Source organism: Schistocerca gregaria, chromosome 5 (genome assembly GCF_023897955.1).
Source record: "Schistocerca gregaria isolate iqSchGreg1 chromosome 5, iqSchGreg1.2, whole genome shotgun sequence".
Lineage (NCBI taxonomy): Eukaryota > Metazoa > Arthropoda > Insecta > Orthoptera > Acrididae > Schistocerca > Schistocerca gregaria.
The window spans coordinates 197,888,526-197,915,727 of record NC_064924.1 but is presented as its reverse complement, the minus strand read 5'-3'; the positions used below and the strand labels follow the sequence as shown (position 1 = coordinate 197,915,727).

The window sequence follows — 27,202 nt, the reverse complement described above, 5'->3', positions numbered from 1 at the left end:
AATGTCATTCAGTGTCACTCGGCAGCTTTCCTTCACTATGGCTTCAACTGCTGCAATGTCCTGTGGAATCACAACTTGTCATGCCTGACCACACCATCTGTGAACTTCCTACTCCATTCATAGATTTGCTGCTGTGACAAACATGCATCACCGTACTGAACCTCCATTCGTCGATGAATTTCAACAGGTTTCGCACCTTCACTTCGCAAAAACCAAATAACAGAACGCTGTTCTTCCCTGGTGTAAGTCACAGGTGGGGCGACCATCTTTATGCTGACACTGTGGCGGTATGTGTGCATCTGCACTATGCTGCAACCTACAGGCCATTCTGCACACTGTTTGTAGCACACTTACCAACTTATAGGATAACGGCGCAAAATTTCGATCTATTATTACAAATTTAAGGTTTTCATTTGACTCACCCTCGTATGTGTCAACTTGTCTGGCCTTAAACCACTTTTTTCTTTGTTAATTTATTCTTCTGTCTATTGTGATACTGAAATATTTATTCCTTATGCCCATAGGCAGAAATATAACCACTTTCAAATGTCAATATATCTGATAGATTACTTCCTGGAGATTCAATTTCTAACTTGTCCCATTTTTACCTCATTTTGAGAACATTACAACAATATCTGGAACAGGCCATTTCAAGGAGTGGAATGCGTGAAACAGTAAATTTGTCAAACACATAACAAAAGATGCACGTAAGGTTAGATTTGTGGATCAGCTTTTTGGAACACAGTTTTTGAGCTGCTTCTTCAGTTTTTGTATTGTATGAACTTAACTGAAGGATCTGCAGTAGATGTAGATGGTTTACTGGTAGTTTTTAATTTGTGGTATCATACCCAGAAATGATCAGGGACCTTTGGTAAGAGCCAAGTAGAGGGTCCCAACAAGGGGTTCCCTCGGTCCTGTGATGATCTTGGCTACAGATTTCTGGACTTGTGTTATGGGATACAGAATTGTAGGATTCCTCTTGATAGTTCAGCAGTGCACTACACATAGCAAGCAGCTAGTAGGGTAACACTGCACCTGTGAAGTGTGCATTTTTTTATGGCTAGGTGATAGTTTAAGGTTCTCAGCTGAATGCTCGGCAGTCAGTTCACAGAGAGAAAAAGTAGATCATGCCAAAGTAAATACACTTCAAATGTCAAAACTTCAACTGTAGATTGATAAAGTGACAAAGTCCCTGAATTTACTGTGCTCAAAGAAAGCTGTCACACTCAAATTATGCTCACAATTGAGGGTTGAATAAACACTGAAGAATAAAGTTCCAAAATATTTAATGAGGATGGAATGTATATTCAAAAGAAAGGTAAGACACAATTGGAGGGAGAGTGTTTGTTGCAATCAACAAAGATATTATGTGTACTGACGTCAAAATTGAGACTGACTGCTTAGTTATCCGGTAATGAGTAAGCAACCTATCAAGTTAATCATAGAATGTTTTTACAGGCCAACAGATTCCAGTGTAACAGTTGTAGCAACATTCAAAGAAAGTCTACGATCAGCAGTACAGAAGTACACCAATCATGCATTAATAGTTTGAGGTGGCTTTAACTTACTGATTATAGACTGTGGTATCTATGGTTCCATCGCAGATAACATGGACAGTTGTAAAGTAGTTCAGAATTATTTTCCGAAAACAGTCTTGAGCAGCTAGTTTGACAACCCAGACACGATAGAAATATTTTAAACCTTGTAGCTACAAACAGGCCTGACCTTATCGTCAGTGTCAGTAGCAACAGGGATTAGTGATCAAGATGTCATAGTGTCATAGTGACAATCAGCACGTAAGTTAATAAAGCCATCACAAAGACTAGGAGAGTTTGTATACTGGAAAGTGAAGATTAGGAGTTGTTAAACATCATATTTAGACAATGAATGGACATCAAAACTGATCGTAAGTTGCCCTCTGAAAAAGTATGTTCTGAGTAAGAAAAAACCCACCATGGTTTCATAACAAAATTTGGGAAATGCTGAAGAAACAGATTGTTACACTCTCAGTTCAAAAAAACAATGCAGGGATGTCGACAGGTAAAATTAGTATAAATTAATGTGTTTATAAAAAGTCGATGAGCAAAACATACAACAACTTCCACCATCATAAGATCTTGCTGAGAATTCAAGAAAATTCTGGCCCTACATAAAATCGCTAAACAGGTCAATGGCTTCTATCCTGTCACTCATCAACCAGTCTGGTGTGGAAAATATAATACAGGAAAATGATAACTGAAGTTTTAAATTTTTCTTTTAAAAAATTATTCATGCAGGATGCAGGATGACCATCGCACAGATTCCCATATGGAAAACACAGAAGAAGACATCTGTAGCATTGAGAAGTAACTGAAGAGTTGAAAACAAATAAGGCTCCAGGTCCAGATGGAATCCCATTTCTGTTTTACAGCAAGTACTCTGTGGTGTTGGCCCCTTAGCTTTCACTTATCGTAAGTCTCTCACCCAGCACAGAGTCCCTGCAACTGAACAAAAGCATATGTGATTTCCGTTTACAAAAAGGATAACAGAATGGGCACTCACATTATGATCAGCAGTACGTAAGTACACCAATCATGCAACAATAGTTTGAAGTGGCTTTAACTTACTGAGTATAGACTGTGGTATCTATGGTTTCATCGCAGATGACGTGGACAGTCTTGTAAAGTAGTTCAGAATTATTTTCTGAGCATATTTTCTTGAGCTTTTTCTAAGTTAGAATATAATAAATCTCCTTGGTGTAAGAAAACTTCTGTCCACATATCAGCACTGATCTAGAAAGCATAGTTCACGTGAAATTCAGCCTGCCCTTTTCACGAACTGTGGATGAAAAGTAACAGGCAGAGTCCACGCTCCTACATTTCTGGAAAGCATTTGACACAGTGCCCCACTGCAAACTGTTGACAAAGGTTTAAGCAATCTGAATAGGTTCTCAGGCATTTGAGTGGTTCAAAGACTCTTTAAGTAACAGAACCCAGTAGGTTGTCCTGTATGGCGAGTGTTCATTAGAGACAGGGATGTGTGATAAGATCGCTCTTGTTCTTTGTATAGATAAGTGATTTGATGGATAGGGTGAACAGAAATCAGCAACTGTTCGCTCATGATGTTGTAGTGTATGGAAAGTGTCATCACTGAGTGACTATAGGAGGATACATGATAACTTACACATAATTTCTCCTTAGAGTGACAGATGGCAGCTTGCAAGCAGAAAAAAATGTAAGTTAATCCACATGAGTAGCAAAAACAATCGTGTAATGTTCAACTATAGTATTAGTGATGTGATGCATGACATAGTCACGGCAATTAAATGTCTAGGCATAACATTGCAAATTAATATGAAATGGAACAAGCACATAATGTCAGTAGTAGGGAAGGTGAAAGGTCAATTTGGTTTATTGGAAGGATTCTAGGACTGTGTGGCTCATCTACAAAGGAGGCCACACACGGAACACTTGTGCAACTTGAGTACTGCTAGAGTGTTCTTGTTGGGAGTGATACTGTGGGAATCGGACAAAAGATGGACATCAGTAATTCTAACTGCCCTTTAACAGAACTATTTCAGATGAAATCTTTATTGCAATCTCCCTGTACGGCCAGTTTCCATTTATTTCTACCAAGTGTTATCAATACCTACATTCACATTTACATGTACATCCATATTCTGAAAGCCACTGTGAACTGCTTGGCAGAAAGTACTTACCATTCTACCAGTTATTTGGGCCTCTTCCCGTTCAACTCATGTATGGAACACAGTAAGAATGATTGGCTAAATGCCTTTGTGCTTGCCGTAATTAGTGTAATCTTGTCCTTGCAATCACTACAGGAGTGATACATATGTTGCTGTAGGTTATTCTTAGATTTCACTTGAAGCTGGTTCTAGAAACACTGTAAGTGGGATTTCTCAGAATGATTTAGATCTGTCTTCAAGTATCTGCTAGTTCAGTTTCTTCAGCATCACAGTGACACTCTCTCTATGGCCAAACAAATCTGTGAACATTCATGCTGTCCTTCTTTGTATACATTTAATATCCCCTGTTAGTCCTGTTTGGTACATGTCCCACACACTTGAGCAGCATTCTAGGACGGATTGCATGAGTGTTTTGTAAGCAATCTTCTTTGCGGGCTGATTGCATCTTCCTAAACATTCTACCAATGAACCAAAGACTGCCACTTGCTTTTCCTACAACTTAGTCTTCGGGATCAATCCATTTCATATCCCTACAAACAGTCACTCCCACATATTTGTATGAGTTGATTGATTCATACTGCTACTCACTGATACTGCAGTCATAGGACACTATGTGCTTTCCTTTTGTGAGCTAGATAACTTTACATTTCTGAAGATTTGTGGTAAGGTACCAATTTTGCTTCCATTTTGCCCCCCCCCCCCCCCCCCCCCACCTCAATTTCAGCCCCTTTCACTGAATGGAGTGTTATGAATATTGGTTGTTAGCTGGCAGCATTAGCTTGGCCCATTCTCGTGAAGTAGTGCCGTGGGTGGCTTGGTAGTAACATATCTTTCCCAACAGTCCTCCTCCTGGTGTGTTATGAGGTACTGTGCCCAAACATGGAGTCTTTAAAAGGAAATTAAAGCTTTCCACTTACAGTTGATACATATATTGTTAGAATGACCACTACTGTGGCCACCAAGGGACTGGTTTCTAATGAAGTGTTACAACGGAAAGGGGAATCGCTAATTCTGCCACTGTTAGTTATGCAGTATTTGTATCTTGAAACATGAAAGCACAACAATCTGCTTTCTTCAGGTCTACTGTGGTGGGTGCTCAGTCAGGTAATGGACTGTACTGGACGTGACAATTGAGAAGAATCACTTGCACAAAAATTGTCATGGATCCTCCGTTGAACAGAGGAGAGGAATCTGGAGGTACTGAACGAGTCATCGATGGCTGAGCTCTTTGCATGTGCTACATGAGTTGGAACACCACTGTTCAATAAACATAGTTTAAGATCTGTAATTACTTGTTCTATTACATTGCTTTGGTTAGATATTTTAATACTGCCATGAAAAGGGTTGTTGACATTGAAGGCCCTGAGGAAGAGGAAAGGTGGAGACAGTCGATGGGTCAGGTTACCTATAGCTTGGTATGTCTGCTCCCTTTCTGGAGGGAGATAGACATTACATTAATAAAATCAAGTCGCAGCCTCTAATGGTATACAGAGCAGTACTTGATCACTGAAAATAGCTGTAAGTACCAATACACAGACACCATCTGAAGCCCTTTCAGGACCAACTCTATTTTATTTTAAATGGGGATGGTGATTACTAGCATAAGCATAGGGACACATATTTGAACTGAGTTTCTTAAAGGGCAGTAGATATTTCAGGATGATATGGTGGTAGGGTCCCAACAGGTGGTGAAAATAACCATTAGAGTTCCACTGGATGGTAATGGTAGGTGTACCCGGAGGTTGTGGGAAGAAGAGAAGAATCAGGTAAGTGTACTATCTATGCATTTTGCTCATTTATTTACATACAAATGCTGACTCCCAGTTTTTCATTTTCACAAGAGTGAGATCAGTGAGATCAGGTGTGTCAGATACATATGCTTTGATAATCTGAATTCGAACATTTTAAATACAAATTAAATTTGTTGTTTGGCTTATTTCAAATTATCTTTCACTATTTGCAGTAAAACTTGTCATAAGTCATAACATAATGTGTAATTTCAAATGTTGAATGCCCCCTTATTTCACTATATCTACATTAATAAATATATATATATTTGAGAATTTTCAAGAGCTTACCAGTATTGTGCATAACATCACATATATTCATAGAATATGATGCAGACTGTGTTTTTCCAGTCTGGGTGCAGGGGAACAGAAGCAAAGCCACTGACAATATTTTTTATTCTTTCTTCATTACTAGAACGGTATTCGGTTAGTAAAAGGGTGAATGGCTTTTCAGACCATGATGCACAAATCTTCACATAAAAGGTTTTTGTACTCAAACAAATGTTATATATATTACAAACTATGTAAGAAAGCTAATACAGTGACAACAGAGAGTATTTTAAGACTTGTTATGAAACAAGAGTGGCAGGATGCTTATAGGGCTGATAACATAGATGACAAATATAATTCTTTCCTTAACACATTTCTCATGCTCTTTGAAAGTTGCTTTTCATAAGAATGTTCTAAACAGGGTACTAGCAGTAAAAGGCAGCCTGGGTGGTTGATTAGTGGAATAAGGATATCATGTAAAACAAAGTGGAAATTATATCAAAATGTTAGAAGTAGTCCAATCGAGCTAAAGTAGCTCATTACAAACAGTATTGTAGGGTGCTAAAAATGTTATTAGGAAGAAAACAAGTATGTGGTACGCAAACAGAATAGCTCATTCACAGGATAAATTAAAACCATATGGACAATTGTGAAGAAAGTGTCCAGTTAGCAGCACAAGGTCAATGATATAAAGTCAGTTCATAGTAAAAGTATTTCTGTTATTGATAAGTCACATATATGCACAGTGTTTAACAATCACTTTCTGAGAATTATTGGTGAATTAAATAAAAACTTAGTTCCCACAGTGATTCATACACCTCTCTTGGAAATGTGTTTCTGAAATTGATGTCTGAAATACTCCTCTATGATACTGACAAGGGGGAGATTTATTAGGGGTGTGTGTGTGTGTGTGTGTGTGTGTGTGTGTGTGTGTGTGTGTGTGCGCGCGCGAGTATATACCTATCCTTTTTTCCCCCTAAGGTAAGTCTTTCCGCTCCCGGGATTGGAATGACTCCTTACCCTCTCCCTTAAAACTCACATCCTTTCGTCTTTCCCTTTCCTTCCCTCTTTCCTGATGAAGCAGCCGCCGGTTGCGAAAGCTCGTAATTTTGTGTGTGTGTGTGTTTGTGTGTTATTTTATTGTGCCTGTCTTCCGGCGCTTTCCAGCTTGGTTACCAAGCGGGTAAGCGCCGGCAGACAGGCACAATGAACAAAACACACAAACACACACACACACAGAATTACTAGCTTTCGCAACCGATGGTTGCTTCTTCAGGAAGGAGAGGGAAAGACGAAAGGATGTGGGTTTTAAGGGAGAGGGTAAGGAGTCATTCCAATCCCGCGAGCGGAAAGACTTCCCTTAGGGGGGAAAAAAAGGACAGGTGTACACTCGCACACGCACATGCACGCGCGCGCACACACACACACACACACACACACACACACACACACACACACATATCCATCCGCACATACCCATTGTAGGGATGTTGTGAGGTTGACATGGTATTAGAAGGTGGAAAGGGTAATATGAGGTTAAAGTGAAAGTAAGTAGAAATTTATATAGGGAGAGATAAAGGTGTGAAAAAAGTCGAAAAAGTGCTGGTTTGAGATGAGCTATGTTGGTCCTGTGCTGAACTTAGGTTGGTGAACAACAATGGGTGCAAAGGTTAGGTAGTTATGTTGTCTCCAGATCACGTTAAAGGGTGGGGAAATTCAAGAAAATTTCGAAATAAATTTTTCGAAAAAAGTTTCGAAAGAAAAAAAAGTTTCGAAAAAATAATTTCCGAAAAAATAAAATTCGAAAAAAATTTTCGAATAAAATCTCGAAAAATATGTGTGTAAATGTATTCAAAGGACTGGTTGTGTACTGGCAGGTTATGAGAATGAGGCTAACAATTGTTTGATGAAGAAATAATAATGTGTAAACCTGTGGGAAGCTGCTAAAAAATGATCGGTTATGTGGGAAAAACGGGAATGGAAATAAAATGAAAGTTGTTGGAGATAACTGATATGGTTGTTTAATGGGTGAAAGGAACTGAAGCTGTGAAATAGTATTCACGAGTTTACACGAAATGTTTGTAAACTTGGAACAGTGGATTTTATAGCAGCGGTTATGTTGAAAGCGTTGAAAATTTTTAGGTTATGGTTTGGAAGTAAATTACGTATTATTGAGTATAATTAGGCAGGATAAAATGTATGGTAGATTACGGAAAAAGGGAAGATGAATACAAAGTGAAACTACTTGTACAAACGAAAAGAGAAAGTAAGATGATAGAGAAGATTTCGAAATGCAACAGAGACAATAACAAACGTAATTGTTGGGTTCAAATTAATGATGATGTAAATAAAACAGAAAGAAACTTCCACATGGGAAAAATATATTAAAAACAAAGATTCCAAGACTTACCAAGCGGGAAAGCGCCGGCAGACAGGAACAATGAACAAAACACACAAACACACACACAGAATTACTAGCTTTCGCAACCGATGGTTGCTTCTTCAGGAAGGAGAGGGAAAGACGAAAGGATGTGGGTTTTAAGGGAGAGGGTAAGGAGTCATTCCAATCTCGGGAGCGGAAAGACTTCCCTTAGGGGAAAAAAAAGGACAGGTGTACACACACACACACACACATATATATATATATATATATATATATATATATATATATATATATGCGCGCGTGCGAGTATATACCTATCCTTTTTTCCCCCTAAGGTAAGTCTTTCCGCTCCCGGGATTGGAATGACTCCTTACCCTCTCCCTTAAAACCCACATCCTTTCATCTTCCCTTTTCCTTTCCTCTTTCCTGACAAAGCAGCCACCGGTTGTGAAAGCTCAAATTCTGTGTGAGTGTTTTGATCGTTGTGCCTGTCTGCCGGCGCTTTCCCGCTTGGTAAGTCCGGAATCTTTGTTTTTAGTGTGTGTATAAGAGGCCAATGTCAAAATACCCAGACTTGTGAACTTGTGAACAGGGGCAAGAAGAGGTTCGTGATCTTACACCATTTATTGTCCGAACCACCCATTTCTGAGACAAAAATATCCTTTTAGAATGCGAAGAGTTGCCCCAAAATATAATACCATACAACATAAGCGAATGAAGCAGCATTAAGTCTTTGAACAAGATCCTGAATGTGGGCTTTCCACGACAGTTTACTATATATCTAAACACGTAGAAATTTGAACTGTTCAGTTTCACTAATCATATGCCCATTCTGTGAAATTAAAACATCAGGTTTTGTTGAATTGTTTGTTAGAAACTGCAAAAACTGAGTCTTACTGTGATTTAGCAATAGTTTATTTTCTACAAGCCCCACTTGACTGTGCCCCACTCAGACCCCACATGACAGCCATTCTCAACATTGTGAATAATGACCTTTTGCTGTCTGCTGAGTCAATAATCAAATCACTAACGGCAAAGGACTCTCATGGCTATGGTGGAGTACCTAGCACAATATTAAAGTACTATGCTGCACATGTCAGCCCTGTATTTAGCAATATTTGTAATTTTTCCTTTAAGAATGGTCAGTTTCCTGAACAATTAAAGTACCCAGCAGCAAAGCCACTTTATAAAAAGGGAGAAAGTGATAATGTAGACCATTGTAGAGCAATTTCTACACTATCAGTGTTTACTAAAGTTATTGAAACGGCTATGTATGTAAGGATAATTGATCATTTTCTTTCATATAATTTACAATCAAATGTACAGTGTGGTTTCAGAAGTGGTTTAATAACTGAAAACGCATTATTCTCTTTTCTCTGTTAGGTACTGGAGGGATTAAACAAAAGGTTTCAAACAACAGGCTTCTTTTTTTATTTAACTAAGGTGTTTGATTGCATTAATCACCAAATATTGCTCCAAAAGTTGGATCATTTGGAATACAGGGAATAACTCACAGTTGGTTCACCTCTTACTTTAACAACAGACAGCAAAAGGTTATTATCCACAGTGTTGAGAATGGCTATGATGTAGGGGTGTGAGTGGAGTGCACAGTCAAAAGGAGGGTGCCCCAGGGATCATTGCCGGCTGTGCTCCTGTTCCTTATTTATATAAATGACATGCCCTTCAGTATTACAGATGTTTCTAAAATATTTTTGCTTGTTGATGACACTAGCTTCATAGTAAAGGATGTTGTGTGCAACATCAGCATTGTTTCAAATAATGTAGTTCATGACATTAAGCTCATGGCTTGTAGAAAATAAAGACTCAGTTTTTACATTATCTAACACACAATTCAACAAAACGTGACATTTCTATTTCAATTTCAAAGGCTGGGCATTTGATTAGTGAAACTGAACAATTCAAATTTCTTGGTGTTCAGATAGATAGTAAACTGTTGTCGAAAGCCCACATTCAGGATCTTATTCAAAGACTTCATGCTGCATTTTTACTATTTGAATGGTATCTGAAGTAAGTGATAGTTCAACACGAAAAGTTGGCTACTTTGCTTCTTTTCACTCGCTTGTGACATATGGTTAACTCTTTCCATTCTCAAAGGATATTTTTGGTCCAGAAATGGGCAGTTCAGGCAATAAGTGGTATAAGTTCACCCATGTTCATTAGTCTGCCTATTCTGACAGTGGTCTCTCATTATACATATTCTTTACTGATGTTTCTTCTTGACAATATCAGCTTATTCTCAAGAATTAGCAGCTTTCACTCAGATAATACTGGGCAGAAATACAATCTGCATTTGCATGACATTTCCTTGATTCTTGAGCAGAAAAGTGTACAGTGCGTGGCTGCATCCATTTTCAATAAGCTACCACAGGAATACAAAAGTCTTAGCAGTAATCCAAGTGCTTTCAAATTGAAGCTGAAGAGTTTCGTCATGGGTCATGCCTTGAAAAATTAAGCTGATTGCTGAGTTATATTGTTGATTGTGTTTACATAAACTTACGGATTGTCTTTTTTTTATTCATTAACATTTTATTTTATCTGTTATTACTTTTGTGTTTTAATTTCATGTACTGACATGCTCATGACCTTGAAGATTTGCTCCTGAATTTGGCCTTATGGACCTGGATGCATAAAATAAAATAAATATTTCATGGTAAATCTATAGCTGTAAGCTACAGTCTTGCACTCTTTGGTAGCAATACCTGGTTTGAAAAATAATTTCCATAACAGCAGTATAGGTACTTACATAATCAGTGTATTACTTCCTCCTATTTCCACTCGATATTGAAAGTTTACTATCATGTCATAAACATAGCTATTACACAGTCAACTGCTGCAGCATGGTAGTGACTTCTGTGCATATATCATATCATACTCTGTTTCGTTTCCCCTATTACAAAGTGTTATACCTCCCCATGTAGCTTAGTGGTCTGTGATACGTAGCTGCTGTATGTAAGACCCAGATTCAATACCTGGTACTACCAGGGATATTTCCTTGTTCGTAGGATTGGTGAGGGGTTCACTCAGCCTTGTGAGGCCAACTGAGGAACTACTTGCATGAGAAGTAGTGGCCCCGAGGTCAAGACAGCCGACAAGAATTGAGAGAGCCATTTGCTGACCCTATGTCTACCCTACTGCATCCAATTATGCCACTGGCACAGTGTGACATGGTGGTCAGTCATTTCTGATTGGCCCATTAGGGTCAAAACACAGAGCTTTGCTTTGACTCAGTAGCAGCATTTTCTGCACATCCACAATTGTTGAAGTTATTCAGTATGTTTGTTAGAGAGCAAATGAGAGAGCCATTTGCTGACCCTATGTCTACCCTACTGCATCCAATTATGCCACTGGCACAGTGTGACATGGTGGTCAGTCATTTCTGATTGGCCCATTAGGGTCAAAACACAGAGCTTTGCTTTGACTCAGTAGCAGCATTTTCTGCACATCCACAATTGTTGAAGTTATTCAGTATGTTTGTTAGAGAGCAAATATTTGGGGCCCAAAGATTCCAGTAGCTTTATGGGATGAATAAGCGTTTTCCTTTTCTTTTTTTTTTTTAGCTTTATGGGATAAATAAGCATTTTCCTTTTTTTAACTTTTTTAATGTAAAACATAACAATTTTATTTGGTGTGAAATGCTTCAGTTATTAAAAGAAATATGTAATCCTTGTAACATAACAAATCCAGAAATTAATAAAGAATCAGCTAGGTTATTTAAATTTGATTCTCGACTGCTCAGATAAAACACAAACAATAATACATACTTGAAGTACAAAAACAGACAGAATACAGTGGTGTGCATAAAAGTGTGTAGTGAAAAACATAAGAAATGCATAGTGCTACAGAACATCTAAAAATTAGATCAAATTTATAAGTGTCTAATACAGAAAAATAACAATGTGCTAGCAGAGGGCATTTCCCAATGTAGGCGAGAAATCAGCCGAAAAATCACCGTAAGTACAAACCAACCTATTCTAAATGAACTGTTTTTCGATCTAAAAGCAAATCAAATCGTAAATAAGTTAACTGCAGACAACTGATGATGCTTTACCTCAATAAAGCAAAATGCATCTGGTGAAAAAAATCACACATTTTTGTAGTTGCAATGACAGAACAAAAATACCCTCAAGAATATTATCAAATGCTCTTTCACAAAACGCAAAGAAATATTTTGCTGTATGTAATGGCTTTTAGAGGCACCAGAGTTAGCATCCAACCCCTAGTGAATGGACAGAAACTGAAATTGAGGATAGGAAAGCAAAACGGAAATGCTTAACTCTGTTTTCAAATGTTCCTTCACAAAAGAAACGAGGATAATTGCCCCAGTTTAATCCTCACACCACTGAAAAGATGAGTGAAATAAGTATTAGTGTCGATGGTGTTGAGAAACAGGTGAAACTGTTACAATTGAACAAAGCTCCAGGGGTAAATGTCAAGAATAGGTCCAGTGGTGTACTTCTGTGTTTCACGCAGGAATGTTATCAGCCACAAGGTATAATGGGAACAAAAGAAAGTGTGTTGGGTGTTTGTACTTCACAGTCAATCCGAGAGCAGCAAACAGATGACATGTTTTGAATACATTAGGAAGAGAAATTGAAAACAAGATCATAAATGCAATGCAAGAACAGTTCCGCTACTCATGATGTAAAAAAAAAAAGAAAAAAAGAAAAAAAAATAGAAAATCCAGGATGGAATGTAACAATATTATGAAAAGGGAAGTTGCTACTCACCTTATAGTGGAGTTGTTGAGTCCCAGATAGGCACAACAAAAAGAAAGTCACAAATAAAGCTTTTGGCCCATAATGCATTGAAAAACAGCAAAATCAATTGTTTCAATTTTGGCACTGTAAACACATTGCCTATGTTCTTGCTTCTCATTGGTTATTTGAAAGTACAGGGTGATTCAAAAATAATACCACAACTTTAAAAATGTGTATTTAATGAAAGAAACATAATATAACCTTCTGTTATACATCATTACAAAGAGTATTTAAAAAGGTTTTTTTCACTCAAAAACAAGTTCAGAGATGTTCAATATGGCCCCCTCCAGACACTCGAGCAATATCAACCCGATACTCCAACTCGTTCCACACTCAGTTTGGATAGCTGCTGTTATTTCTCGTTTCAAATCATCAATGGTGGCTGGGAGAGGTGGTCGAAACACCATATCCTTAACATACCCCATAAGAAAAAATCGCAGGGGGTAAGATCAGGGCTTCTTGGAGGCCAGTGATGAAGTGCTCTGTCACAGGCTGTCTGGCGGCCGATCCATCGTCTCGGGTAGTTGACGTTCAGGTAGTTACAGACAGATAAGTGCCAATGTGGTGGCGCTCCATCCTGCTGAAATTTTCCTGGGCTGTGAACAAATGCTTGCTGGATGCGTGCTACATTTTCATCACTCGTTCTCGGCTGTCCAGAACTTTTCCCTTTGCACAAACACCCATTCTCTGTGAACTATTTATACCTACGTTTAATACACCAGCTATCAGGAGGTTTAACACCATACTTCGTTCGAAATGCACGCTGAACAACTGTCGTCGATTCACTTCTGCCGTACTCAATAACACAAAAAGCTTTCTGTTGGCGGTAGCCATCTTAGCATCAACTGAAGCTGACGCATAGTCAACAGCGCCTCAAGCGAACAAATGTACAACTAAATGAAACTTTATAGCTCCCTTAATTCGCCGACAGATAGTGCTTAGCTCTGCCTTTTGTCGTTGCAGAGTTTTAAATTCCCAAAGTTATGGTATTCTTTTTGAATCACACTGTATCGTCCCACTGGCTACTTGAGACTGATGTGTTGCCACCATATGAGCAGTAGATAAGCTCCACCGTAACTGCCTTGATTAGACTTTATTGAGCTCCAGGGCCCAGCGGAATACCTATCGGAGTCTAAACTGAATCTGCAGCTGAGTTAGCTCGTCTTCTCGCTACAATCTGTTATAGATCCCTCAAACAAAAATCCCGCAGTTCATGGTCTAGTGGCTAGCATTGCTGCCTCTGGATCAGGGGTCCTGGGTTTGATTCCCAGCTGGGTCAAGCATTTTCTGTGCCCAGGGGCTCAGTGTTTGTGTTACCCTCATCATTTCAGCATCATCTGGGAAAGTGGCAAGACTGGACCATAAAAAGGATGGGAATTAGTACACAAGCTGATAACCATGCAGTTGAGTACCCCACAAACCAAATATCATCGTCATCATCATCATCATCACAAACAAAAAACCATGCCCAGTTCTTGGAAAACAACGCAATCAAATCTTTCTCCAAGAAGGATAGTACAAGTGATCCACAAAACTACCATCCAATATCCTTGACAGTGATTTGTTGTAGACTCCTAGAACATATTCTGAGCTCAAATGTAATGAGGTATCTTGAAACATCCTCCATGCCAAGCAGCATGGGTTCTGAAAACATCCATCATTTGGAACACTTTTCTCATGTGTCATACTGAAAGCTTTGGATATGGGCAGTCAGATGGAGTATTTCTTGATTTCTGAAAAGCATTTGGCGCGGTGCCACACCTATGATTATTGTCAAAAGTATGAACATATGGGGTATCAAGTGAAATTTGTAAATGGATTGAGGACTTTTGAAAGGGAGGACTTAGGATGTCATCTTGGATGAAGAATCATCATCAGAAGTGTGCTGGGACACTTGCTGCTCATGTTGTCTATTAATGACCTTGCAGATAATATTAATAGTAATCTCAAACTTTTTGCAGATATCTATAATGAAAAGTTATCTGAATGAGACTGCATAAACATTCAGTCAGATGTTGATAAGATTTCAAAGTGGTGCAAATGTTAGCAACTTGGTTTAAATGTTCAGAAATTTAAAATTATGCACTTCACAAAACAAAAAAATGTAATATCATAAAAAAGTGAGTATAATATCACTGAATCACTGATGGAATCAGTCAACACACACAAATACCTGGGTGTAACACTTTGTAGAGATGTGAAATGATACGATCAAATAGATTCAGTCATGGGTAAGGCAGGTTGTATACTTTGGTTTATTGGTAGAATCCGGGGGGAATGCAATCAGTCTGAAATGGAAATTGCTTACAAATCATTTGTGCAACCGATTCTAGAATATTGCTCGAGTGTGTGGAACCCATACTACCAAATGAGGGTGGTTGATTTGGCGGAAGAGACCAAACGGCGTGGTCATCGGTCTCATCAGATTAAGGAAGGATTGTGAAGGAAATAAGCCATGCCTTGTCAAAGGAACCATTCTGACAGTTGCCTGAAGTGATTTGGGGAAATCACAGAAAACCTAAATCAGGATGGCCAGACGAGACCCGTGACTGAACCACCATCCTCCCAAACGTGAGTCCAGTGAGCTAACCACTGCACCACCTTGTTGGTAACTAACAGGGGATGTTGACCATATACATAGAAAGGCAGCACAAACACTCAGAGATTTGTTGGGGAATGTTACAGAGAAGGAATTGAACTGGAAGGCTCTTGAAGGTAGGTGTAAAGTATCCTGAGAAAGTCTATTAACAAAGTTTCAAGAACCGGTTTTAAATGATTACTATACAAATACACAACAACCCCCTACACATCAGTCATATAGGGACCACGAGGACAAGATTAGAGTGAGTACAGCATGCATAAAGGCATTCGAACAATCATTCTTCCTACACTACATATGCGGACGGAACGGGAAGACATTCTAATAATTATTACAATGTTATGAAAAGGAAAGTTGCTACTCACCATATAGCGGAGATGGAGATGCTGAGTCACAGGGGGCACAACAAAAAGACTGTTCGAAATAGACAGACAGACACAGACACACACACACACTCTCTCTCTCTCTCTCTCTCTCTCTCTCTCTCTCTCTCTCTCTCTCTCTCTCTCTCTCTGTGTGTGTGTGTGTGTGTAGTGTAGCTACAGTTGCCATAGACTGTAAACAGAAGGCTGGTTAAAACCTGCAGTTGAAAGCAGTGAGATTTTTGAGAAAATTCTAAGTTTGCATTGAAAAGATGAACTGACAAAAAAATTGAGGTGGTGTATTCACTGCAGTAGACAACAAACTCAAATCTGTTGTATTAGAAACTGAAAGGGTATGTGAGATTGTTTAGGTAAGATTCAGCAATAAATATGGACATAAAGTTATAATTGGGTACTTCTGTCAACAACCAAATTCATCCCAGATGTAACAGAAATCTTTAGGTAGAACCTCAGCTCACATGTATATCACCCAATTGTCCTGTCATCACTGAAGCAGGCTTTAATCACCCAACGGTCAGTTGGGATAATTACAGTTTTGTTAGTGCTGAGACTGATAAGAGGCATTGCAAACCAACACGAATTCTCTGAAAACTACTTGGATATTTAATTTGGCAGTCCACTCCCTTCAGAAATATATTAGACCTAAAATAAAAATAAAAACATTTGGTGAAATAGATAAAAAGGCAGCAGTGTCATATGTAAAGTAGGATCTCAAAACATTTATCTCTGGGCAGGAGTATGAATAGGAACTGTGGTTCAACTTTAGAAGCACAGAACAGGTAAGTATCTAGTACAGCACTTCATGATGGGAGAGGCTCTCCAAGGTAAACAGTCACCACAATGACTTGTGCATAAGAGGTGTAGTAGCAGTATCTTACCCACAGACCTCTCATAATGCCCAAAGAATTTCCACTCGAAAGTAAAGGCTCTCAGTTAGTGTCAAGACACTTGTAGATGCCACAAGAACTAAAATTGACAGTAGAAAAGCAAAGCCTGAAATGCGGAAATTTGTTTTCAGTTCTTCCTTTACAAAGGAGGTTACAAGAGGGCAAACAACACCAGTGTAGTGACACATATCTCACTGGGAGAGTGAGGCACATCCCTATGTCTCGCTACCACTGAATGATACTTGCAAGAAAAATAATTTATATAGTAAGAAAATAATATCATAAAATAATATGTCCAATATAAATGGGGTCAACTGAACTTTGCAGTTTCACCATGACATAACTGTGCTGTGTTGTGTGATGCCATGGTGGCACAAATTTTGTTTGTTGATTGCATGTTGAAGTACGCAGTAGCACTCTCTAGTGTGGGATGTTATGTTTCTGAATTATTTGTGAGTGATGTTAGTGACTATTTGACTCCTTGAGTGCTGACTGTGAGATTAATATTAGAAGAGTTTGTGACAGCTTGTTAGTGAGTTATTTTGAAGTTGGCACTTATGGGTAATAGATTTGTTTTTGGGTTTGGAATTATTAATGTGGTGTGTTGTTTCTGACTGGAGATTTAACTTTGTGTTTTATTCTTGTAAGTTACCAATAGAATGATAAAATCCACAAGCAGATTCCTGTATGCCACAATGGTGAACAACATGTCGACCGTGATTTAATTCCTACAGTCATTCAGTTGCATTGTTGAGTATGTGAAGTGTTACATTTGGGGAGAAAGTATGAAATTAACAAAAGTTGTAGCAACTTGGATGAGGGTCCTGTATATGTGATGTTGTTGCCAGGACAACGTATAGTGTTCTATGCAGAGTGATTCCTGTTTGGGAAGGCTAGCCTGGTCATTCAAGAAATTGTGTTGATGACATTTTTGCTATAACTAGATTCAGGTGTTGGCTGAATTTGGTTCAAAAGTATGCTTTTTATGGTTTCATTTTTTTACTGTAGTACTTATGGCACGTGTGCTTATTTGCACAGTTTTGTGTTCTTGTATATCAAAATTGGTGTTGATGCAATTTTTTATGAATTTTTGCATTGTGTTGTTAGTTTTTAGTAATTAAGTTGCATCGTGATTGGTAGGTAAGTTTTTGGAGCTATGTGTAAGTCTAGTATTGTGGACTACATTTGAGCTATACATGTCAAGTAAAATTTCTGATGGTTTCATTTATTTTAATTGTAATATGTATGGTATGTGTGCTTATGTGCACAGTTTTGTGTTCTTATACATCAAAACTGGTATTGATGCAATTTTTTTATGAATCCTTGTGTTGTATTGTTAGTTTTTGGTAGTTACATTGGATTGTGATTGGTAGGTGGGCTTTTGGAGCTATATATTTCAAGTAAAATTTCTGACATAAGGTTTTTTCGATATTTTATTTAATTGGGGTTTTGTTTATTGCTGAGGATATAGTTTGCTTGATTTTGTGCTTAACATTGGTTTAGTATGTCTTCATCAATAGGATCATTGTCTAGTTTGCCTTGCACAAAACCTCTAATTCCTGTGTTTTTTGTATTAATTTCATCTCATTTCTGCAATTAACTATCTTATTTGCATTTGTTTGCTTGAGTAATGAGTGATGGGTGATGTTCTGGTCCCCATAACATACAAGTTTGAAAAAGGGGTGTCTGCCATCTCAACGAGGTCACAGTGTAAAGCCGATTGGTGGTACTGCAATATTTGGTCTTGCCTACAAATGTACATGTATACTGAGTGTTGATGTGGGTCTTTAGCATGGGACAGTGGTTGTGGCGGGAGAAAATACCAGCTCAGGCGTAGCAACATGTATTCCAAGGATCGCCATCCAGCCATGGAGACGTGCAGTCTTCCCAAGAAATGCTATACCAACACACGTTTAAATGGAAACTATATAAACTTTTGAGCATATTTAACATAGAAGGAAACATATCACTTGTTAAATCATAAATCAGAGGTAGGGCATTTCATAGATATTTTTAGTAGAATAGTGGGCACTGTGACCCAAACAAGGTAACAATACTTGGTGACTTGAATGTAGAGGCAACATCTTGCAATAACCATAACAGCAAGCTAAGAGATACCCTTAACTCCTATAATCTTATGAATGCAGTAAACTCAGATAAAAGAGTAACTCAGTCTACTTCTAGTAGAATAGACTACATAATACTAAGTAAAGAGGTAAAATATAGTATTAGATGCTGGACTGTGGACTTCCACTACTCAGACCACAAATGTCAATTTGTAGACTATGAACACATAAGCATCCAAGAAAGGACTCGGGTCATTGAACGTGAAAGAATGCTTAAAGAGAAAAACATTAATGCTTTTAAAAGCAAACTAGCATCTGAGGAATGGCAACTAGTTCTTCAGCAAAAAAGGTCCGAATACAAATAGGCCAAATTTTATGATATTATGTTACAATATATTCATTTTTGCTGTCCAGTGAAAGAAAATAAGAAAGTAGTAACTCGTAACCAATATTTAAAAAAACACCAGACTGACTCTTCCAGCTTACACGATTAAACTCAGGCAAAATATCGAGGATCTAAGTGTGCTACTAAATAGCAAATATTTAAGGATAAGTACAATCAAGCTAAAGAACAATTTCAGGAACAGCTCTCAAATTTAAGAAAACAGGTTCTAGATAAGGAAATAGCTTAGTTAACTAATATATGGAAGACTTCATGGAATATAATAAATAGATATTGCAAAGCCACCCCTAAGTTAGATGCTCAAATTGACAGAATCCAACATGAAGGAAACCATAGTAATGATACAGATAAAATCTGCGAATGAATATTTTATACCTTCAGCTGTGAATCCATTTAATAACACAGATCTGAGTCAGATGGTAAAGCCTTACCCTAGGCTGGAAACTGCTTTTGAATTTAAGGAAGTGAGTGTGGAGGAAATAGGAAAATTAATAAATAACTTAAAGAATAAGACCTCATTTGGCTGGGATGGACTGAGTAGTATTACAATTTAAAAAATGCAATAAGGAATTAGTTGGAATAATTACCCATATGATCAACAGTTGTATCAGAGTTTATTAAAGAAAAGTACAGTTAAACCTGTGCATAAAAAAGGATCGAAAGAAGAGCTATCAAACTTCAGGCCCACATCACTAACATGAATTTTTGCTAAAATAATTGAAATTGTTTTGTTGACACAATTTATTGACTATTTCACAAAGAATAATTTACTAGCAGAAACACAGCATGGATTCAGAAAGCATCATAGTACCATTATGGCAGTTACTGAATTTCTCCACAAGGTGTATGATGCCCTGGATGAGGGAAGGCAGACAGCAGGGATATTTCTAGACCTTACTAAAGCATTTGACTTAGTGAATCATGAGCTATTACTAAGCAAACAGGAAACTTGCACTATAAATGCCACAACCACTGATCACTTATCTAACCAACCGTAAGCAGTGTACAAAGCTGAGTTATGAAATTATTGATCAGATCAAACATTTCCAATCCAACTGTGAAACAGTAACACAAGGTGTACCTCAGGGCTCTGTGGTCTACATTAATGATTTAGACGCACCTCTGTACTCCCAATTAGTAAGTTATGAAGATGATACCTCACTTTTGTTCTTTTCCTAACAAACTAATGACTTGACATTGGCTGCAACTGATGGCTTAAGTCAAATAACTACTTACTTCCATGATCAAGGTCTAAAAGTCAATATTAGCAAATACCAGCTATTATCATTTAAACTTGGTCATTCATACCAAACCTGTATTGATAACATAAGTGGCATCAAAAAAGTAGACACTGACAAATGTAAATTTTTGGGGATATAGCTAGATGAGTAGACCTTATCAATTTTGTATGCAATAAAATCAGTAGTTCACTGCACTTCATTAGCAAGCTATCAAAATTAATCTCTGAACAAACATGAGAAAGTCCTTATTTTGGGACAATATTTGTATATATTAATTATGGATCAGAGGTATGGGGATGTGCTGCTGATAGACAAATGAACAAAATCCTAACACTGCAGAAAAGAGCAATCAGGACCATGCATCGACTAGGATACAGAGATTGATGTAGGGAAACCTTTGTACAACATAAATATTCCTTGTATCTGCACAAATTAAAAACATTCTTTGTGGACCATAAAAATAATAAAACTAAGTGCTCTGATGTGCATACCCATAACACAAGACAACAAAATTGCTTCTTCAGAAACAGAACTAAACCAAAAACAACAGATCATAATCCTTGGATTAACGGGCAGATATGGTTTAACAAACTTCCAAATGCTATAAGATGCCACAGAGGTAATGTATTCAAAAGGGAATTAAAACCATTCTTAACTCTCAAATGTTTGTACTCACTGAATGAATACTGATATTAAAATGTAGCTATTCTTAAATGCAGGCCTAAATCTCCTATCTATATGATGTACTATTCTGAAGTGATTGTAATATATATTATTTCTGTAACAACAAGCTGTAAATTAAAATATCTACTGTTTGTACAAAAATTGTATAAAATGCTATGACGTTTGCAAAAGTCACCAGTGGGTGATTAAATGCAAAAAAAAAGATAATAAATAAGTAAATAAATAAATGGTGAGGAAACTTTATAAAATGTGGTGCAAAAGAGACAATATTTTTTTTATCTAAAGTAATTATTACAGCTTTGGTAAAGAAGTCCAGAAGATCCAAGTGTGGAGTAGACAGCCAAATTACTGTTATAGAGATATAACAACAAACCCATGTTTACAGTGACAGCAACACCACACCAGTTTAACTCTTGTATCACTGCAAAGATGAGTCTTATTGATTTCAGTGTCAGCAGAATAATACACAAGTGAAATCACCAAAATTAAACAAGGCCCCAGGGTCAGCAAAAATCCCTATCATAATCTACAAAGGTCAGTCATAAAGTTTTAATTATCAACTCGAAAAACATAAGTTGCTTAATTAATTTTTTCTTTGTTTTCATGTACGTGACTGGCATCTTGGTAAACACTGAAATTCCTATACCACAGCACACCAATAGACGTGCCAAAAGAAAACAGTGAAGCCGATTGATAATGTTGAATACTTTGTTTTCGGCAGCAGCAGAAATGTTACAGCTTTGTCATGCCCAACCAAATGACTGAATAGTGTAACTTGATTATCTGGCACAACTACAACATATCCACTGCTGCTGAAAACAAATTACCATTTGGTACTCTACTTTATCCATGGGGTGCGCCAGTTTAGTTTGGTACCTATAGTCCACACCGAAAATGGTATCACTGACCACAACGCGGCTGTGGCAACAATGGTTACTCAACTACATAGGACAAGTAAAACAAGAAGAAAGGTATATATGTACAGACAACTAGATAAAAAATCAGTAGCGTTGTCTCTCAATGGAGAACATGAAACTTTCAGCACAAGGCAGGAGCATGTAGAGGAACTGTGGCTCAAGTTTAAAACAATAGTTGACCATGCACTGAACATATATATCCCCAGTAGAACAGTTCATAATGGGAGGAAACCTCCATTGTATATAGTCACTGTAAAGGAACTTCTAAAGAAACATAGACTACTGCATATTATGTGTAAAACAAACCACAGGACTATAGATACAGAGATGCTGCACAGAATGTGTTTGGCTCTCAAGAGAACAATGTGTGACGCCTTCAGTGACTACTGAAGGAGAATATTGTCAACTGATCTTTCACAAAACCCAAAGAAATATTTGTCATATGTAAAGGTTGTTAATGGCACCAACATTAGTGTCCAATTCCTAGCAAAAGAAACAGGAACTGAAATTGATGGTAGCAAAGCAAAATCTGAAATGCTTAACTCCATTTTCAAACGTTCCTTTACACAGGAAAACCCAGCAAATTTAATCTTCATTAAGCAGGGATGGCTAGAGGACAAATGTAAGAATTTACAGGCGCATATAACTTGGGATAAGATAGATACTGCAGAAAGGTGCAAGGAGTATATAGAGGATCTATACAAGGACAATGTTATGGAAATGGAAGAGAATGTAAATGAAGATGAAATAGGAGATACGATACTGCGTGAAGAGTTTGACAGAGCACTGAAAGACCTGAGTCGAAACAAGGCCATGGGGGTAGACAACATTCTATTAGAACTACTGTCAACCTTGGGAGAGCCAGGCCTAACAAAACTATACTAACTAGTGAGCAAGATGTATGAGACAGGTGAAATACCCTCAGACTTCAAGAAGAATATAATAATTCCAATCCCAAAGAAAGCAGGTGTGGACAGATGTGAAAATTACCGAACTATCAGTTTAATAAGTGACAGGTGCAAAATACTAACACGAATTCTTTACAGATGAATGGAAGAACTGGTAGAAGCCGACCTCGCAGAAGACCAGTTTGGATTCCATAGAAATATTGGAACACACGAGGCAATACTGACCTTACGACTTACCTTAAAAGAAAGATTAAGGAAAGGCAAACCTATGTTCCTAGCATTTGTAGATTGTAAGAAAGCTTTTGACAATGTTGACTGGAATACTCTCTTTCAAATTGTAAAGGTGGCAGGGGTAAAATACAGGGAGCGAAAGGCTATTTACAATTTGTACAGAAACCAGATGGCAGTTATAATAGTCGAGGGACATGAAAGGGAAGCAGTGGTTGGGAAGGGAATAAGACAGGGTTGTAGCCTCTCCCCTATGTTATTCAATCTGTAAATTGAGCAAGCAGTAAAGGAAACAACAGAAAAATTTGGAGTAGGAATTAGAATCCATGGAGAAGAAATAAAAACTTTGAGGTTCACTGATGACAATGTAATTCTGTCAGAGACAGCAAAGGACCTGAAAGAGCAGCTAAATGGAATGGACAGTGTTTTGAAAGGATGATATAATATGAACACCAACAAAAGCAAAACGAGGATAATGGAATGTAGTCGAATTAAATTGGGTGATGCTGTGGGAATTAGATTAGGAAATGAGACACTTAAAGTAGTAAATGAGGTTTGCTATTTGGGGAGCAAATTAACTGATGATGGTCGAAGTAGAGAGGATATAAAATGTAGACTGACAATGGCAAGGAAAGTGTTTCTGAAGAAGAGAAATTTGTTAACATCAAGTATAGATTCAAGTGTCAGGAGGTCGTTTCTGAAAACATTTGTATGGAGTGTAGCCATGTATGAAAGTGAAATATGGACGATAAATAGTTTGGACAAGAAGAGAATAGAAGCTTCTGAAATGTGGTGCTACAGAAGAATGCTGAAGATTAGATGGGTAGATCACATATCTAATGATGAGGTATTGAATAGAATTGGAGAGAAGAGGAATTTGTGGCACAACTTCACTAGAAAAAGTGATCTGTTGGTAGGGTATATTCTTAGGCATCAAGGGATCACCAATTTAGCTTTGGAGGGCAGCGTGGAAAGTAAAATTCGTACAGGGGGACCAAGAGATGAATACACTAAACAGATTCAGAAGGATGTAGGATGCAGTAGGTACTGGGACATGAAGAAGCTTGCACAGGATAGAGTAGCATGGAGAGCTGCATCACACCAGTCTCTGGACTGAAAACCACAACAACAACCACTGGAAAGATGAGTGAAATATGTATTAGTGTCAGTGGTGTCGAGAAACAGGTGAAATTGTTAAAATTGAACAAACCTCCAGGGCCCAATGGAGATTCTCCACTGAATTCGCTGCTGTTAATATGTAGACCTTCACAGCATATCAACAGATCAAATTCTTCTCTGGTCCTCAGCCGGACAAACTGTCATCTGCACACAATATTTTCGCGGGCCACTTGGCCACCATAATCAGGTGTAAAAACCTAAGCTGCTCTTGCTACTAACTGATTCAGACCAATGATGGTGGCAAGATGGAATGTGGAAATATTGTGTGCAGATGAAGTTTGATCCAGTTGAAGATCCAACAAGAATTTAATTTGCAGTTGAGTTAGCACCTCTCCTCTCTACAATTTATTGTAGCTCCTACAAAGAAAAATCCATGCCCAATTCGTGGAATAAAGCACAGATCATACCTGTCTACATGAAGGACAGTACAAGGATAAACCCAAAAGTAAGGTCTCCTTTTTTTGTAAGTACATAGACCTGTTTATTTCTACAATGGTTTACATCAGTTTAGAGCTTGAACATTTAGCTATTTTTCGACTTAATCACAATTTCTGTCAATGCATTCTTGTAGACGCTGTGGCAGTTTTTGTCTACAATAATTCATCGAGAGAAATAGTGATTATGTTGAAAAATAGCTTAATGTTCAAGTTGTAAACTGATGCAAACCATTCTACAAATAAACAGCTCTATGTACTTACAGGAAAAAAAAAAAAGAGGCCTTACTTTTGGGATTACCCTCATAGAAGTGATCCACTAAACTACTATCCAATATCCTTGGCATTGATTTATTGTAGAATCTTAGAAGATATTCTGAGCTCAAACATAATGAGGTACCTTGAACAGAATGACCTCCTCCATGTCACACAGCATGGATTCAGAAAACATCCGTCTTTTGAAACCCAACTCACATTTTTCTCACATGACATACTGAAAGCTTTGGATCTGGGCAGTCAGATAGACAGAGAATTTCTTGATTTCTGAAAAGTATTTGAAGCCGTGCCACATCTATGCTTATTGTCAAAAGTATGAACGTATGGGGTATCAAGTGACATTTGTGAATTGATTGAGAACTTTTTGGTAGGGAGGGCTTAGGATGTTATCTTGGATGGAGAATTATCATCAGATGCAGAAATAACTTCAGGTGTGCCCCAGGGAATTGTACTGGGACACTTGCTGTTCATGTTGTATATTAATGAGCTTGCAAATAATATTAATAGTGACCTCAGACTTTTTGCAGACAATGTAGTTACCTATAATAAAGTGTTATCTGAAAGAAGATGCAAAAAAAAATGGATAAAACAGGTGGTAGATTTCAATTTATTGGTAGAATACTGGGGAAATGCAATCAGTCTACAAAGGAGATTGCTTACAGACCACTTGTGCTATCAATTCTAGAATATTACTTGAGTATGTGGGACCTGTACCAAATAGGATTAACAGTGGACACTGACCATATTCAGGGAAGGACAGCAAAAACGGTCACAGATTTGTTGGGGAATGTTACAAAGATAGACAATGAATTGAACTGGAAGGCTCTTGAAGGTAGGTGTGAAGTATGCACAGTACATCTATTAACAAAGTTTCAAGAACTGACTTTAAATGATTACTGTAGGAATGTATACAATCCCCTATGTATCCCTCACATAGGGATCATGAGAATAAGATTAGAGTAATTACTGTACACACAGAGGTACTCAACAATCATTTTTCCCAGACCCCATATGTGAAAGGAGTGGGAAGAAACCCTAGTAACTGGTACAATGGGGCATTGCCTCTGCCATGCACCTCATGGTGGTTTGCAGGGTGTAGATGGAGATGTGGCGATGTACCATGTGCTATTGTGTGGAGATTTCAATTTGTACTTGGACTGCAGATATGTACACATAAACAAATACAAAATTAATTATTAACTTTGCTTTTTGAGGTGATGGTTAAAACTGTATAACTATTTCTAGCATACATAATTTGTGACTGAGCTGGCACCTCTTTTAATCATAAAATAATGTAGATTCCTCCAACAAAAAGAGTACACAATTGTTGAAAGAAATCACAGGCAAAACCTGTTTACAAGAAAGGTATCACAAGTGATCCACAAAACTGGCAGTCAATATCACTGACATACATTGAACTATCCTAGAAAACATTTTCCACTAAAATACAAAATAGATTCTTGAGCAGAACGACCTTTTCCATGGTAATAAGCATGGATCCTGAAAACACCATTCATATGGAACTCAACTTTGGTTTTCCCCACTTGGCAATGTAAATGGTAAAATGTTAAGGCAATTGGGTAGAAGACACATTTTTTGATTTCTGAAAAAATATCTGAGTCATTACCACATATGTGTTTACCATCAAACTGCAGTCAGTTGAAGAATAAAACAAAATTCATGACTTCCTAGTAGACAAGACACAGCACATTATCTTGCCGGAGAGTCGTGGCAGGAGTAGAAGTAACTTCAGGCATACCCTAGGGACACTTGTTGGGACTCTTACTGTTCACACTGTTTATTAATGGCCTGGCATGAAATATTAACAACCACCTCAAACTATTTGCAGATAATAAAGTCATCCGCAATGAGAAACATTCTCAAAAAAAAAAAAAAAAATAAATAAATAAATAATTAAATAAAAAATAAAAAAATCTGCACAAACACTGAGCCAAATCTTGGTAAGCTTTCAAAGTGATGCAAGAATTGGTTTTAAATGTGCAGAAATGTTAAATTGTGCACTTCACAAACTATAAAAAGAATAGTATCCTATGACTGCAATAACATGGATTCACAAATGGACTCAGTCAACTA

General features: G+C 37.7%; 1 protein-coding gene across 3 annotated transcripts in view; it reads right to left on the bottom strand.

The window, feature by feature from the left end:
- Nucleotides 1-27,202, bottom strand: part of LOC126271857 (zinc finger protein 239-like) — a 260,845-nt gene that overhangs the window by 229,181 nt on the left and 4,462 nt on the right. Inside the window, exon 1 of one of the 3 annotated variants that reach the window (XM_049974193.1) lies at nt 12,874-12,966. The exons of the other annotated variants lie outside the window; for them this stretch is intronic. The gene's annotated coding sequence lies outside the window, so the exon portion shown is untranslated. Of the gene's footprint in view, nt 1-12,873; nt 12,967-27,202 lie in introns of those variants that run through there. 3 annotated transcript variants of the gene reach the window in all.